Genomic DNA, 18,898 nt, shown 5'->3' with positions numbered 1-18,898 from the left:
AATCCTGCCTATAGCAACTGCATCAGAACTGCCCTTCTCCGAGGGGTGTGTTCAAGTTGCTTGGCCTTGATGTACCCTCACCTAACTCATGCAGCAGGGAGAAGCTCTGGAAGGTTTTCACTGATCAGACGTAGCTCTTGCTATAGGAATGCTTGGACACCTTGGTACTGAAACTACAGCCACACTCCCTTGAACTTCTGACTCTTGGCCACCATCTTGCACTACTGTTTCGGCATTGCCACTGTGCTGTTTGCTGCATCTGTGTGTTAGTGCAACAGTGGTTTCTGAACAATATTGACATAATTGTCTATTAAGTCACAGATGTATATTGAAACAGCTCTTTGGATTTCAGATCGACTTCTCTGTGTTTGAATTAAAGCAAAATGTTATTGTGGAACCTAAACAGAAAGGGCGCGCAGTTTAGATGAATCACCAGGAAAGGAGGTTTGTTTTTCCATCTGTTCTAGAAGACAGAATCATGTCTAATGAGAATATAAGCATGCTCAGTTCGTCTTAGCAATAGACTTGTATGCACTGTCATTGCAACGTCGTTTTCTGCCCAAGGGCTAGAGTTCTCAGACTGACGAAGCGAATTAAGCATGTTTCTGCAGCTGAGCCCTTCCCTTGGAAGGCAGTGGCCTCACATGACACCTGACGAAGACAGAAGATGCATTTTGAATGAAAACAATTTAGCATACTAGTGCAGGGTTATATAAAATATTTATTAGAGCTTTCAGAAGCATTTGTTTTCTCGACGCAGGCAATCAGAAGGGGATTTTTAGACAGAGGGGGCTGATTCCCATCTGTTTTCCCTACGTTCCTCTAATGTGAATAAATACAGAAATGTAATTTAACACTTCTTGGAGGTGGCAGTCGAAGATGGAAGGCCAGTGGTTCCCAGAGTAGTCCGGCTTGTATGAACTACCCTACACCCACCCCCCCACCCCCAAGTCCCTCTCCAGTTTGCTGGCTTCTGACAGGGAAAGGTGTGACTCTTGGGACAGAGCTATGTCCGTGTGCTTGTGTTTAAAATAAGTCAGGGTCTTTTGTTGTTGGCCATAGCCATTAGGGACACTGGCATTCAGGGTGAGGATATGAACCGGTATGGGGGAGGAGGCGGTCACTGCCATGGTCACCCAGGTGGCGCGGGATAAGATTGCAGGAGGCCCAAGTGGTGCATCTGGGCCTTGAGAGGCAAGCTACATCTATCGAGGCAAGGTACCAAATGCCACATAGGAGACGTGGGACTGCAGACCCCCTGCTGCTGGCCGCGGGGGAATGTAGTAACGTGCCCAGGAGGAAAGATAGAGTGGGGTAAAGGAGGAAGAGCCACAGGGAGGGTACTGGAAATGGGGAGAGGGGCTTAACCATTCACCTGACCCCCACAGGGACCCACATCTATATATCTGATGGGAAGGAGCTGGGGGGCGCTGAGCGTCTAAGAAATAGTCTTGGAGAGGGAAGTTGCACCCGGACCCCAGCATGGCAGCAGCAAGACCTTCTGCAGCAGATAGAGCAAAGGAGCAGTACCAATGGGGCCATGAAGGAGGTCTACAATGGAGGACCTATGGGATTTCCTAAGATACATAATAACATATAATGGAAGTCCCTGGGGTTGGTGGGGTTGTCAGCCTAAACGGCCATCAAGAACTTACATACAGTCTAAGGGGTCCAGCATTCGAAACATCAGAGTCCAGGGGCAGGTGAACAGAGGTCAGGCTGCTCACCACCTGCCTGCCACGATTCTCCCGATGGCGCTTCACCACATCCAGACGCTTGAGACCGGTGGCAAAATCAAAGCGGAGTATTTATTACAGAGGACAGAATATGAACTGTGGCATCAAAGTTAGATGATTTGGAGTCTAGTCCCAAAATTTGTTTGAGGATTATGTTGAGTGCCGCGTTCTGCTTGGAAGTCGGCCCCACTTTCGGGTCCACAAGTGCCTCCAAAAATGAAAGTTGTTGTATTGCCTTCAGTCCAATATCCAGCAGTCTGAGGGTGAATGACTGTTTAGGGCACTAAGAGTGCAAGGAGGGATGCCCACAGGGATGCAGGAAAGGTGACGAGGCCTCTGCCCAGGCAGGTGTGATCCGGGGGATGTAGAGGCGATCCTGAATACAGGCCCGCAGGCTGACTGTCCACGACAGGGAGGGCCACCCGGCAGGTCAGCCGTCACTATGCAGGGAAAGGTCCTAGACTCCGGGCGGTGTTCATTAGCTGCAACTCACTGTAAAGGGAGCCAGGAAGAAGCCTTGGGCGGTTGTCATGCAGGCCGTCACCAGTGTGCCGCTTTCTGTGGCAGTGAGAGTTGGAGCAAGAGAGGGAGGCCATCCAGTCGTCTCTGGTGTGCCCTAGAATGCAGTCCCTCTTAATTGGGGTCCCTCTGCGTTTCCCGTAGGTCCTGCGCAGCCCCAGCTGAGCAGCGAAGGTACAATGGCGCATGGGGTCCAGTGAGCGAGTCGACCAGCAGGAAGGAAGTAGAAGCTGAATCGGGCTGGCGATCAGGAGGGCTGTCTGGCAGGAGCAGCGCCATCTTCGCCGCAGAAGTTGTGAGGACAGTGCCATGGTGGATACACAGTGCTGGGGACAAGACCGTGACACCTGTGCTCGTCGCCCGATGCACGCTGCAGCAAGGGCCGCCAGGCAGCACACGGGGGTTGAAAGCTTCCTCCAGGCCCTCTCCCCGGGTTCACTGGTCCGGAAGCAGCTCCCTGTGCGGTCAGGGGTGGGGGCCATCCTGTGCTCCCCAGACCACTGAATCGCAGCTGCTGAGCTCTGTCTGCAGGCAGGGGCGGCCTTAGGCATGTGCAAGCTGTGCACCTGCACAGGGCCGCCAAACCCCAGGGGCCGCCACGAGGAATCGGATACAATACATATTCATTGCGGCCCCTGGCAGGGATTTGGCGGCCTCCGGCTAAGCTGGAGGCCGCCAAATCCCTGCCAGGGCCCCCTACCTACGCTCCCTGCACAGGGCCACCATGAGCCTAGAGCCGCCCCTGCTGCAGGTGACAGCACCTCTGTTAGGTCCCAATGTGCGGAAGCAATTCATGGAGCAGCCATCTTGCTCTGCAGCTGGCTTAACCTTCCGAATCTGTAGAATTCTAACTTTGCACAACGCTTTATTACAAGAAGCAGTAAGGTGAGGGGCCTCCCTCCACAAAAAATTATTTTCCATGTGGATTTTTTTTAAGTTACATTTGTAAATGTCCCTTATTTATGTATGTAGCATTTTACATCTTTGGTGGAAAATTTGCATTGAGTATTGGAGTTCTCATGGAAATGTTTGACAGTCATATGTTTTCTAAGATTCTCTTGATAGCCGATGTCAAACCCATAAAAATTAAAAATGCCCTGCAAGTATAGGAGCATACATAACTACGGGTGTAGACTTAAGACTGGGCTTTGTAAATTAAGCCCAATGCTCTACTCCAGGTTCCCAAAAATGCCAGTGGACACTTGCAAGGGGCAAAACGTGCCTGGCATATGTGCAACCATTTTTTCTTTGGCCGCAGGTTCCAATTCGCAAAAGGGGCCTCTGCACAGTCTGAGTGTCTGTGAGCGAGGGTAGACACTACGCTTGCGTGTCTCACCTGGCCCTCGACGTGTAGCCAGGTATAGAGAGAGACTCCTCAGCCACTGATCTCTTATGCATTAGTTCCCATGAGTGATTTTGGCCTGCTAATGTCTACAGGCTCCTGTCATACTCACGTCACCCATTGTAATGGCATTGACAGGAACTAGCCAGCAAGGGCCCATTCCAATCAATGTTTGCATTTACATTACAATCATATGTTAGAAGAGGACTGTAAACAGTAAACCATTGCTCCTGTAACGCATTAGAGGCGAAGCTGCAAGTGTTGCCTCCATTGTGCCTCTCCTGCAGCACCCTGAGCTAGTCTAAGCCTGTAGGGGGAACACCTCACCACACCTCTATGTGGATTAGGGATACTTGGGAATCTGCATCTGGCACACCCTTGGCACGCGCCACAAATGTAAAGTCTTTACAGAGGCGAGGTCCAATCATGGAAATTCCCTTTGAGAATGTACATGTGCACAAAATGAGCCCCTTTTCCTGACCCACGTCACGGTTTGTGAATTTGGCCAAGAGTACTTTTTACAGCAGGCCTGCTCAATGATGGTCTTAGAAGGCTAGTAACATGCGGGTTTTCAGGAATCCACATCAATTCACTAGGATGCCAGGGAGAGCAGAGGTTCAATCCTGCAGACTTTAACCTCCGCTGGCATTAAAGGGGTGACTCCTTCTGTCATCCAGCTACCTCTGGCTACCTGTATTTGGTATCCATATTTTTAGGATTCCACTGTTGATTCACTTGCAGCACCACGGCCACAGGCTCACCACATACTCCAACTCCAACGCCACCCTCCCACAACCTGAGGTCACCAAACACCACACCAGATACTGAGCAGACACTCACATGCATGCTCAACACCCGCTCGCTCCAAAAACACACAATCGAAATTTGAGACCCATTCAACAACAGCGCACCAGAACTCCTTTTCTTGACGGAAACCAGAATGAACCCCGCTTCATCTCACAACATAGCGGGGACCATCCCAGCAGGATACAAGATAACACACAAAGACTGCCTTCACAAGCCCGGAGGGGGATATGTAATCATATACAAGGACACCCTCAAATGCACTACCTCTACAGAACCGGAAACCCCCTTCATGGAACACATGACCTTCAGCCTACAAACCAACAAAAACTCCATCCTAGAGGGAACTCTAGCATACAAACCTCCCGGGCCAAGAAGCAAGTTTAGCAATCTTATTACTGACTTCATTGCCCTCCTCACCATCAACTCCTAGAACTTTCTACTTCTCAGTGACTTTCCCAGGTTGTCATAGACCCCACACACAGCGCAGGACACACTTTAGACACAATCTTTGCCTGCATCAACTACTGCTCAGCCTCACCACTCACATGGAGTGATCACTCCATTATCCACTTCAAAATTGCAATGCCACAAGCCAATTTTCAACCAATGGATCTCTACATGCGCGGACGACCATGCTCCCATCAAGATTCATCAATATGGCAGAACTAACCAACAGGCTTCCAGGTACACGGAAGAACTCTGGGACTCCAAGAGATACTGCAAACAGCTGGAAAGGAAATGCAGAGCCCACACAATGCTAACGCTAGATCAATCTACAAGGACACACTCAGACACTACCGCCACCCTCTGAGAGACACCAAGAGAAGATCTATCACCGACTGTATCAAAACTAGCTCCAACAATAGCAAAGCAATCTTGGCTATCATCAAGGAGTTTACTACCCCAGACACCTCAGCCAACCCCATCACCCCCTCCCAGGAACTATGTGACAACCTCTCAAACTTCTTCCACAGCAAGACTGGAAAGGTCTACAATAACTCTGAAAAACAACCGAATTCCAAAGACATCATCAGCAACCTACCCAACTCCCATCGCGAACACGCACCTAACAAACTGGAGAACACTCACCTAGGGAGACATCACCTCTAGTATGAAAACCGTCGACTTCGGGGCCCCCAGAGACCCTTGTCCACACCATGTCTACAACTTAGGGGGACCTCTGATCATCAAATTCCTCACTTACATCATCCACTTCTCCATTGTTTCCGCTACCTTCCACGAGGACTGGAAACATGCCGCAGTCACGACCCTACTTCAAAAACATTAAGGCAGACCCCAAAGAGATGAGCAACTTTCCCCATCTCCCTTCTACCTTACCCAGCGAAAGTACTACAGAAGGCAATCGATCATCAGCACACCAAGCACCTGGAGCTACACAATCTTCTCAGCCACACCCAATCCAGTTTTCAGAGCAACCACAGTATGAAAACAGCACTCATTGCTGCCACAGATGAGATCCACACCTTACTAGACAAACGAGAAACAGCCACCCTCATACTGCTGGACCTCTTTCCTGTGTTTGGCACCATGGCACATGCCATCCTCATCGAACGACAACACACTAAAGGCATCCACAGTCCAGCCCTCGAATGGATCGAAGAGGATGAGGGAGCAGATGTGACCTAATGGCCGGTCTCAAATCTGCTGAACTGGGTTCGAGTCTCGACAGGGACGCTCAACATCCTGTGATTCTGGACAAATCACTCAATCTCCCCATGCCTAAAAAAATGCCTAAAAAAATTAATGTGTCCTTGTGTAATGCAATTGGTGTTCATGCAAAGCGCTCTGATACCTTTGGTTCATGTTTGCGCTATATAAAACTCCAAAAACAAAACAAATGGATATACTCCTTCCTCACAGAGAGTCAGACTCTTAACCCACACATCCAAACACAGGGACATGATTGGGAGTCCTTCAAGGATCATCTCTCAGCCCCACTCTGTTCAGCATTTACATCTCACCACTTGCAGACGTCATCAGATCCCACAGCATCTCAATCATTTTCTATGCCGATACCCGCCTCAATGTCCGATAAAACCTCCATGATCAGATTCAACTGTCTGAAACTAAACTTGGACAAGACAGAAGTGCTTAATCGTCAGGTACAAGAACTTCCCCTGGGACTCCACCTTGCGGCAAACAGAGCTTGTCCAACAACACCTATGCCAACGAACCACCCAAGAAACCGAGGAATCATCATAGACAACAAACTCGACATGGCATCACAAGTGAAAGCAGTTAGCTCCTCTTGCTTCCACATACTAACCATCCTCAGAAAAATCTTGATATGGATCCCCAAGAGCACCAGGTGTACAGGAGCACAAGCCCTAGTCCTCAGCAGACTAGACTATGTCAACGCACTCTATACCAAAATCTCCAACCACCTACTCCACAGACTTCAGACCATCGAGAATGCCACTGCTAGACTCATCTTGGACCTCCCACAATGAAAACACATCACGCCACACCTTAGAGGACTCCAATGGCTGCCGATACACAAACGCTGCCCAATCAAATTGCTCATGCATGCATACAAGGGACTGCACAACATAGAACCAGCATACCTCAAATGCCACCTCCACTTCCACCTACCCACCAGACCCCTAAGCTCAGCCTTAATGTCCCTCGCATACACTCCCTGTAACCCCAAAAATAGAACAAGAGGCCTAGCCTTCTCCTACATTGAACCCAAATCATGGAATGACTTCCCTTGACACATCAGGGCTTCCTCCTCATTTCTCTAATTACGCCAGAGACTGAAGACCTGGCTCTTCAACTAACCCCCAGCAGATGACCTACACATCTGTTCCAGCTCCTGGATACCTTTGGGTGATAAGTCATGCTCTACAAATCCTAATAACATAAAATAAGAAACATAGGATATCTATGTAAGATACACTTGCATACATTAGACCTAAGTATGAATTATGTATGTACAAAATCTGCCATGAGTCCAGAACTCTTGGACAAACAACTCACCACATTCATTTAGAGGGGAAAGGCAACCCATAGTCTTCTTAACTGAGGTAATAGCCTGGAGGACAGTGTGGTTCATGCTAATCTGTATTGACAGGCATTGTATTAGCGAGATAGTGCATAATGACAGATGTTGCCCATTTTTTGGTCTTACTACACCATTCACCAATTAACTCGCTTTAGAATCAAAAGAGGTTTATCCTGTGTTACGGTCACCCTGATATGAAGTTTGCAAGAAAAGAATAAACTTTTGACAGCATGTATGAAATGTCTCACTGTGTCAAAGCTCCTAGATACTGAGTGAGGAAGCAAGACTAACCCTTTCGAAGGAAGCTTATAGGAAGTTTGGGAAACTGACCTTTGTGTTATGTTCCCCAAGCCAGTCCCCAAAGATAAACAGTTTTCCATTAGGGTTTTTTGGCTACCCTTTGGTTACCTGTCGCGAGCAAAAGACAATGCTGATAGAAAATGTGCAAAGTTTTGTGTAATAGCACAACAAATCAATAGTACAGTTAAAAAAAATCAATCACCATAAGAGCCTTACCAACACCTTGGAAACTGGGCTTCCGGCAGATGCAGCACTGATCCTGACCCTGGATTGAGATGAAGACCATTCTAGATAAGGGAAATGCAGCAGCACTGATCCTGCTGGATCTTTCCACCACCTTTGAAACCATAGACCACCAAGTGCTCACCCAGTGTCATGAAACTGGTACGACAGCACATTGTTGGACTAGCGCAAGTCTTTTCTATTACGGTGCTTTCAGACACTGTCACTTGCACTTTAGGATATGAAAAGATGGCCATTCTGTGTGGAGTGCTGTGTGGCTCTTCATTATTACAATTTTTACTATGTATGTCCGTACTTTGTCAGATTGGATTACATCTTTCAGGAGCAGGACTTTGGCTTATGCTGCTGATACTTAGCTCATCAGTCTGAGCAGATAGGTTCCCACACTAAGACTGCATGGCTGAGATCCAGTAATGGATGGGCCACAACCTTCTTAGGCTCAAACCTAGCTATACTGAGCGGACCGCCAAGAGAAGCCACCCTGATTTCTGGGACTGGGTCTTTTGGCCCTCATCACTGTGGACCTCCCAACACCTGTGCTGAAAGCCTAGTCATTGGAGATCCTGTTTAACTAGGAGGCCACTCTAAAAATGCAGGTTAACCCCAGGTCAGCTACTTCTTCTATGTGCTGCTCCATTTCTACCTAAGGTTAATAAGTGGTGACAGCGTGTGTCCGGTCCAAAACACACTATTGTGATAGCCAATGTCTGTACACTGTGCAGTTATCCAACTTACAGTGTGTACAGAATGTGTGGATCTTTTGGAACCTCTAAAAATGTGATAATGTTTTAGAGCTCTGGAAAGAACTACACAAACTAGCCACAGAGTATAGAGTACTATTTAAATATCTTTGTATAACCCACAATTTTCTATTGCCGAGAAAGATTTGTTTCTTTTCTTTGGCCACTTAATCCCCCAAATAATTTATGCTGGATTTTAGAAAAATTGAAATCTATATAATTTTAGACAGACCGTAAAATCATTATTAGTTGATAATTCTTTTATTTTTGGGGGGCTTTTTCGCTTGGTAGAATGTTACAGTATTTTTTAGCACCACAAATCCTGTACTTTAGACATAAATTAACAATAATAATTACAAGAGAAAATTCTTCTTTTATTTCTGCTGCTAATTCCCAATTACAGATTTCCTATTACTACCTTCAATCTACATCTTGGGAAAGTCGATCATAGGGTTGCAGGGCTTGAGGAGACTGTTTCACAGATGGGCACATAGCCTGGTAGAAGACTGCACTCTCTTCTCGCAGGCAAAGTGCTGATCAGATGAACAAAGACACCACCAAATTGGAGGACTTGGAGAACCGACAAAGACAAAATAATGTACCTATTTTTCATATTAAGGAGGATGCTGAGAGACTCAATTGAAAGATAATTGTTGTAGATTTGATAGATATTTCCTGTATTGGTATGTCTGGGATCTCAGTGTGCCCAGTGCAGAGTTGAAAATATCCCTGGCATACAGACTTTCAGCTTCAGAATTGTAACAACAAAGTACAAGCGTCCCTCAAATATATAATATTTCTCTAATATTGATCCAGGGTGAAACCAAAAAAGTCTCAAGCATTTGGTGAGGCTCGGAAGCAAAAAGCATGTAGGAACATTTTCCCTCCAAAATTGTCCTATTTTCAGTCGAAGAAGGATCAAATGACAAATTGGTTGACTTATTGGTACCCAAAACTGACTACATGACTGTCACATTACAAACCATAACCTGATCAAGGAAAGGGTACACACTGTGAAGCTAAATGATTCACTCAGAGCCTGACCTTTTAAGCACATTCAGCTCAGCTCAATATTCTGGCCTTGAGATCCAATAATATAAAATTCATCACTGTGATGTTTTAGGTTCTGACCTCAAATTGTGATTTTTGTTGTTATATATTTGCAACAAATTCACATGCATTTGACAACCAATGCTTTGGATACTACTTCTCATACAAATATATGAGGTCCACTTTAGAGTAGTGCATATATACAAGAAGTGGGTTTGTATATATGTAAGATATCTCTAGTGTTTGGGTAGAGTTAGTAAGTAACAGGAAGTAAATTATATACCTGTGATAAGTACAGACGTTCTTATTGAATACAAACGGAATCGGCTTTTGTCAGATCAAGTTTGGATTGCAACCTATCAAAATTATCACTGATGTAAATTACCGCCACCATATTACCACAAGGAACCTTTAACTCCACTGGCAGCATTCAGTCAATGTACCATATGCAGCAGAAATCCACAGATCTACATCACTACCCACCTCTAAATCAGTATCTTATTAAGAGACTGGAGTACCCAGGTACTCCTCATAATATGGGCTATTAGTATAAAAAGAGTACCTTCTCCTGACCTCTTCCCCAATCAGAAACAATTCTTGAAAATAACCTCCAACAGAATCAACTTGTGATTATAATTACACTTCTAAAGCATTTCAGTGCCTTGCTATATATTCTCAGTTATCTTATTGAGAAGACAGTACAAAAACTCATAACAAGGTAACATAAAAGAGGGACATATTAGATAAGTTCCCAGGAAACTAGAAAGAGCTGGCCCATATAGTTAAGGTTTAATAGTAATGATGTTAATGTGGCTTGGTCCCACGGACTCATCAACAACTATTAAATGTACATGCCCTGTCATTTGTCACAGGACTGAACAGCGATGACGTGTGGTTTTCCACGAAACTATCCCCACGCAATTACTGTGCCAACCAGGTGTATCTACTGAAAACCTTTCATTTAAAATTATAATAAAATGCTACAGATATATATTAAACCCCATCTCATTACACACTCATTACTGCTTATTTCATCTTGTAAAATAATGAGCATGTTAATGAGGTCACTTCAGACCAGAGAAAGTGTGTGGCAATAACACAAGACTGCCATTTACTCCTGGGTAATTAGTGAAATGAAAGCACGTACATAACTCATTGACGTGGGTAATTGTGTAACATAGAGTCGGGCGCTGTACCATATTATTTACTTTATTTTAATTATTTGATATATCATGAATCTAAAGTCTAAGAAGCAGTGAAATACATCAGAGAGAACTTTTTATTATTGTAACAAGATGCTCTAGAGCACGAGATGCTGCTCTGCTATAAAGTGTGGGGTCTGGTTGAGATCCTGTGGAAAAGTGAATATTAATGGCGGTGGATTGGAGTCCATGAAAATTGTGAAAATAGTGACAGGAATTAAAAAGAGGGATTTGGGTAAAGTGAATTAAAGATAGTTGGGCCATGTTTCGATCTTGACAATGAAGCGCTATACTAATGTTATGGAGGTGTTCAAATAATCTTGCTGACATAGGGGCGGGTTGTGGATACAGATAAATAGGATGAAATGTAAAATGACTCTGTAATGAATTGCGCATGAATTTGTTGAATATACATGTTTGATTATGATGAGAAATAACAATTGGTTATTGTTTTATTGTGATTTGTAGTGACCCCTGACGAAGGGCGCCTGAGCCCGAAATGCATTGGGTGTATGAATAAACACTGCCTTTTTAATGAACCCTGCATCAATCATGTTCTTACGAGAGGTCCGGAGGGGCACAGTTCGAACAGAAGAAATCTGGGAAAATGGAATTGAGAACCGCGTGTGAAGTATAACAGTCGTTGTTTGAGTAAAGAGAGGAGTAAAAGATTGCGATAAATGGCTTACATGGATTATTGAGGAGAAGAATTACAGCCACAATGGCGCAAGCTCGTATTGCGATTGGTTGGGGCGAGATGTGCCCCATTTTGTAATGGTGGATTGGAGTCCACCACAATTAATAAAGTCACAAACTTGTAAGGTTCAGCCAAAGGTTTCAGTAATTTAAAGCTCAATCGTCGGTTGCTATTGCACAGAGCATACATCTTAACTTACAGAAAATGTGTAAAGCATTTAAAACTACCAAAACAGTTAAATAGTTGAAAACACAACACAATGATAATCCTATTCCATTTTATAAAGAGAGTAAAATTTAAGGAACAAAATGCCACCAAAATTATAAAAAAAATCCAATAAGGGGAACCGGAGATATTATTTTATTTCCTGATTTAATAGGAAATGCCACCAAGAATGGCAAAGGGCCAATTGTGGTCAATAATATCGGTAGACTGGGACATATCTTGTTGCCTACAAGGCCTACATAGGAGCAACTTACTAATATTGAAAAGGGAGGGTTTTCTCTGTCAAAAGGGTATTATTAACAGGTCACACTGCAGGTTTTATACTGCAGCAGTCAGACTAGGAAGGTAGGCCCTGAAGCCATGTGTTCCTTTGTCACGCTAGTGGGTGACACTATAAGTGCTGCAGTCTGCAGGTAACATTTAACTTTTCATTCCCCTGGTGCATTTCAGCACTATATACTATGTCCTTATATTAAAAAAAACAATAAATAGCTAATCTCGCATCAGCCATATTCTACGTTTTAGAGATCAGAGCACATACTCTGGGCATTGGGCAGCAGTGCCCCAGTGTGCAAAGTCTAAAAACCAGCAATAAAATACATTTTCTCACAGATCCAATAATAGAAACCACAATGGCATGAAGAGGTGCCAGGGAAATATGCAATCAAAGTAGTATTAGCACACTATACAGTTCATTTACACATATTTACAATCCATACATTTACAATTTGAGGCAAATGGAAATAAAGTGATTTTGTCACAATCACCCAGTTTCAGAATCAAGTATGTAAGGATGGGTAAGAAGTGAGATTTACATATGTCAATGTATCCACTAAATAGCATCTCCTCCCCTCAACTATAAACAGATCAACACAGGCCCTCTCCAGCAAGGAGTAGTATTTAATTTTGACCTGTTCAGTGACAGGGATCTGTGACATCAAGTCCCCGTCAGATGAAACTACTGAAGACAAAGGGCTAAATGTCTCCATTTTGGAACATTATCTAAGAAACAAGATAAACACAGTTAACCAACCAAAAGGGGGTTCTTAGAACTAGAAGTGGCCATCAGCAACCTGTGTGACTGGTCAGCTAAATCCATGATTATACAGAATGGAGTAGATAGCATGGAAGGAAAAGACTGTATGAGTAACATAAGGGTGGTCGGCATCTCAGAGTGAGATGAGGGGAGACATGCAGAAACGTTTCTTGATGGATGGATCAAGTATCTGAACCTAATCTTCCTGTGTTTTGCATTTTCCTGCTCAAAGTTCATTCGGAAAGAAGGGTATTAAAAACATATTTCGGAAGAATCAGCAGTACAAAACTCCAGACGTAAAGACAGACCTAGGAAAATAAAGTGTTTATGAAAAACAAGCAGTGGGCGGGGTCGAGCTAGGGGAGCAGGTACACTGAACAGCAAACAAGTTGCATCGCAATGATGAGTTTCGGCTACTTTGGTCAAGTTAGTCATTATCTTAATGGAATCATGTGCTTTGTGGAGGGGAGGGAGCAAAGTGATAGCAAGCCCTTTGAAAGTTATTTATGAGTCGCAAAGAATGGCTGTGAATGGATCTAGAGTGATGGGAAGGGATACCGTTTGATCGCAATTTCAGAACAGCAAAGGGAGTACTGTTAGAAGGGTGCACAACTGGTGCTAGCAGAATGTGGGGTACCTGTCCCACTCACTGCACAAATTAACATCATGCACAGTTAAAATATTAATATGAAAATGTTATTAGAATAAATATTCCTGCTATCTTATAATTCGCCCTTTCTTGCAATGTCAACATTTCTCTAAGTAGTTCCTTCTTCACACCACGCTTGCCTGGACCAATACAGGTGCTAGTCTGACTAGCTCTATAAATTAATATTTCATCAAAAATTATAGAGCTGCATAAAACTTTCTCCACACCAAAAAGTAATGAATCGACAAGCATGAAATATTTACGAAGAAATATAAAGTAGGGGCAATAACATTTAAAATGAAGGTTAGTGCATAACTTTACATCAGCACAGCATATTATATTTACATTTTTGGCATTCTCATAGCAATATTGATCCCTGTTTATTTTTTACACTTTGGCGTTTATTAAATCAGACATAGGTACAAGAAATATAGACACATTTGGGGATAAGAAACAGCAACATATAGATATAACACAGGGTAAATAGGAAAAGGACTAGGTACAATATATTATTATGTATTATAATATATTTTGTGTTTGAATTAGAGTATATTTATCAAGATCTGGGCTCCGTTAGTGTATAATATTAAAGGTTTCTAGCAGTCAATGGTCTTCAAGGAACAGAGTACCCACTTGTATGGAACATGAAAACATGGCTTGTAAGGCAAAGGAACAAATCCATAAATTGAATGTGGGACTGGATGTCTTAGCCAGTGAATGGTTTTACCTGTGCAGCCGAATCTGCATACCATGAGATCTTTAGCTTCGGGGATGCAGACATTTTTCGACAGGTCTTGCAAAAGGATGAGGATTCGCAAGCTTTCCGGAAGCAGCTATGGGGCCCATTAGGATGGCGGGCGGACTTTAGTCTAATTTGCTAACGTTGGTTCTCGAGTTTAACATGGAAGTGCATGTGCCCCAGCAAATAATTTGCAAGTAATGTAATCTAGATGGACATTTAAGAAGAGCTTACAATCTTGCCAAACTAAAATGAGTGGTTCATCACTTTAGGAAGAATTCGAGTTAACGAGCTCAAATTAGGTTTGGGCACTTAAAGACCTTCCCTTGTATGAAATCAGTTTCATCATTTAGGAAAGACAATAATCTTGTAAAACATTTGAAAATTATGAGATAGTCAAGGAGATTCGCTTGAAGCTACTGTCTCCTTATTTCATGGCTATAAACATCTGTTTGCAATGGCATCTGGTACTAGCTATGTGCAACTGTCCTGAACACACACATGGACCACATTTGACAAGAATTTGGATTGTCTTAGTGACATGCAAGTAATGGAGTTTCTACGTTGAAGAATATGACCCAGATATGTCAATTTATAAGTATTGCTTTCCTTGATAGTGCAAAATAAAAGTTAGGGCCGTATTTACAAAACCTTTTTTGAGATCACTGCCTACTTAAAAAAAATAATAATGACACGTAAATGTTAGGTTTTTTTTCTTTTGAAATGCTTCCTATTTTCCTTTTAGGAAAACGGGCTGCATATTATATATATATTTTTTTAAATTAAAAATCAGTCACTGACATGGTGGTCTGCTGACCCCAGCAAGCTACTATCTCTGTGATGGCTGCAATTCCTAGTGGGTCGCAAATTATGACCTACCTCATTAATATTCATGAGGTAGGTCTATTTGCAACCTCATTAGAAACTGCTAAATTAAACTCAATGGGTTTCATACATTAGGAATAGCAAATTCCTAATTGAGATTCACAGAAAAACGGAGTTGGCCCTATGTGACAAGGGAAGACTTTTACTGCACTTTGAATAGAATGCTGAAAAATAAGGCAGCAAGGTCTCAAATTAACAACCAACATGGGAGTCTATTTCTCCAGTACCACTGGAAGGATCAGGCCATCCAATGGAACATTGTGTAGCCCAACCTGGGAAATTTTCAAAGCAGCAGAATTTCTGCTGGGTGCAGAGCCACACCAAAATTACCCCAAACCCTTGCCCCCTTTCACTACACAAAGAATGACTTGTGGCTTTCTTGGTACAGCAGAGCCCAGGTAAAAGTGTTCAATCAATCCTATTCTCCAGGAGGTGGCAAATAAAGTGGGGCAAAGGAGGCTTTCATAGTTGGGTCCTGGCATCCTTTCCAGCTCTGAAAGCAACCCTCAAACCTGCAGTTCCCCTCTCCCCCTGGAATAGAAGAATGGACAGTGTGGATCTGAACACTCACACTGACCATTGTGTAACACCAATCTGTTCTGATGCAGGACAGCCAATCAGATTGGGATCACCAGCATTCTTGTACCGATTCTGTGGTCCAGAATGGAGCATCTGGTGAGCTGCACAGGCGAACAGTGTAGTGGAATTTAGGTACTGTAGGAAAGTAGGACCTGCTGATCCAGTCACTATGCTTCCTCCCTAAATTGGCTATGGTGAGTACCATGGTGCATTCCTAATTGGCTGCTAGTATACTCTAGAAAGTCCCTAGTATATGGTACTAAGGTACCTAGGGCCTAGGTACACCTGGGGTCCCCTATGAGCTGCATAAGGAACCCTCCAAACGCTGACTAAAGGCCTGCCATTGCTGCCTGAGTGAGTTGGTGCTTGCACCCCTCACGAAAGATATTTGTCTGCTTATATCTAACCTCAATGCACTTAAAACCTCTAAATCACCCCTCTAGTAGGCCTTTCTGTCCTACAGACAGGGTGCTCTGTTATAGGGGTGAGGGTGCACCTGCATGAGCAGGACACCCCTGCAACCTCCACAGTCCATTCTCCTGGGTTGCCAGTGAACCAGCCATTACGATATGAGTGGCCATGCGTCATTACGCGATGACCATCTCTAAACTGGCTGTAACGAACCCTGTCATGTTTGGTATCAAACATGTTTGAATCATACCCCCCACACCATAGCCAGTGTGGGAGTTGTGATTCCATGTCATAGCCGGTGTGGGAGGTATGATTCCATGCACTGTAAAGATCCTTCAGGAGGCCCTCAGTGCTCCCATTACCAGTCTTCCATAACCGGACAGCAAGCTGCTGCCGACCTGAGACATGATTCCGCCCTCCTGCTACTGAGCCAAGCTCGAGCAGGGGAAGGCAGAACAATAGATATCCTGTCACAGAAAGGTGTGACCACCTCCCAGACAGTGTTTAGTGTATTGGGGACAGGGTGGGGGCGCTTGCCAGCGCCACTCAGACTGCTTGAGCGGCACATTTGGTGCCCTCCTTGCATACTCCAGCTCAAACCAGTTCAGGGAGCCGCTGGCTCCCGCTCTGGCGCGTAACTGGACAAAGGACATGGTAGTATTCTCCCCACTGATCAGCCCCTCTCCTGGGAGGGACCCCTGAATCATCCCAACTCTTTCCTTAGGGTAGTTAAGAGCTTACCTGTGGCTGGGACCCTAGATTCATCGTGGGATTAGATTCAGATCAAACTCCGCGTCCTTTTCAACCGTCTGGACATTCTGATCGAGTCGTGCAGACTGTATCGGACTGATCGCATCAGACCTCGCCTTTGGAACTGAGACTGCAACCGGGAAGACTCCATCTGCTCCTAATCTCTTCACTCTGCAAGCCTGCTGCACCGTCAGTGTCCGTGCTCCCTACAATTCCCTTTCAGGTCCTGTGGACATCCAAATACACCCTAAGGAATCTCCCTTGGAGTGAAGGAATCACTCCCCTGCATCCGCAGGCGACACAACACAGCAGACCGACTGCTGATCTTGCTCTCCAACCAATCGTTTTTCAAACAAATAAAGGTACCCCCCTCTATTTAATTCATAGGTCTGGGAGTAAAGGGGAACAGACTGTACTATATTGCAAACAAGACTCCCACCGACCAAATTTATTTTCCATAGGCTTAAATAAGTTCAACAGGCCACCCCCTGCCACACATCTACATTTAGTCTTTGGTTCAGTTTCTAGTTCATTTAGTACTTTTTATTGATTTGTTTTTTAGGTCTCGCCTAGCGTTGCTGCGCACATGCTCGGCGAGATTTATTGCTAATGAGGAGTTTGACAAAAGGGCTTTAAGCCCCGCCCCTCATTTTCATTAGCTGGCGTCACCGTTTATGCTAAACAGTGGCCAGCCATTGAAAATGAGCTATCTATGTTGCCTCCCTTTGGCTTTTTGTGCCCGCCCACTTGGACTGGCTCGCCTGCTTTCCTTCTGTCGTAAGCGATTTCTTATCTTTATGGGCCCATGTGTCTAAACACATGGCCCCATAAAGACAAGAGATCGCACGTGGTAAGGATTCGCTTTCGTTCTGTCTGCACCTTCTCTTTCTTTGTTGGGAACCATGGCGAGCACTTGTAATATTCTGCCGCCGTGGAGGACCTGCGCCCAGCCTCGGTGGGCGCCCGCTGTGTGCAATTAAAGCAAGCGCGAGCCTTTGACAGGAGCCTGAGTGCACCTATCAGATTTCATAGTCCGAGGCCGGCACCTCCACGTGACGGTAATTAGCCACCCATCCCACTCTACGCCCCCTGACACTGAAATCGTTAATCTGGCATTGCTCAATCTAGCCGTTTACTGGGACGGAACAAGTATAGCGAGGCAGCAGCCCTACACGACCTGTGAGGGGGCGGGACCCAGCATTAACTTTCGGTTTCAATAGTTCAGGTTCATAAAACAGGAAGTATACCCATTCGTAACTCCTGCCGTCGCTCTAGCAGCTGGATGTGCGTTGCAAGCCTCGTTCAAGATTTTACTGGCGAGTATAGAAATTGGGAGCTACAATGACAGATCATCTGTTTAATGGAACTCCCGGAATGCATATGTCTCTGAACGAAATGCAACAACTGCCATATGACTACGCTCTACACACTTTCAATTTACCACATATGCCTCTCACACAGCTGTGACGAGTTGAAACCTCCTGCCCTTCCCTGCCAACACAACATTTAGGCTTTACATCTTGCGCTGATCCCATTACTCGAAATATACCTGAATTACTTGTTGCTGCCTCTTGCAGGCGGGACTATGGGTGTGCCCGCCTGCTTCCTAGACAGGCGACAGGCAGGCGTCGGAACAGAACGGGACCTCAAAGGTACACATCTCTTATTTACTGACCTATAAACCCGTGGCGGACATGTGGTGACAGGGCTTGCAGAGGAGGGTACCCCTACTGTATTACAGGAGAAGGTAAAGGGAATGAATCAGGCATGCAATGCCCATATGGCTCAAAGGGCTTTAGACACCCTTCCCCCCCCTTGTCGTGTGTCAGCCCGGGCTGAGACCGCTTCCCCGGCACACACACAGCCACACCCGAGTACTTCACAGGTCTTTAAAAGACCATTCGCTTGTTTATGAGGCTTTGTTGTTTGTTCACCCCTTCCTAGAGCCCCTGCATCTCCACTC

This window comes from Triturus cristatus, chromosome 2_1 (genome assembly GCF_964204655.1).
Source record: "Triturus cristatus chromosome 2_1, aTriCri1.1, whole genome shotgun sequence".
Taxonomy (NCBI): domain Eukaryota; kingdom Metazoa; phylum Chordata; class Amphibia; order Caudata; family Salamandridae; genus Triturus; species Triturus cristatus.
The sequence above is the reverse complement of the archived record's forward strand: the minus strand, read 5'-3'. Positions refer to the sequence as shown.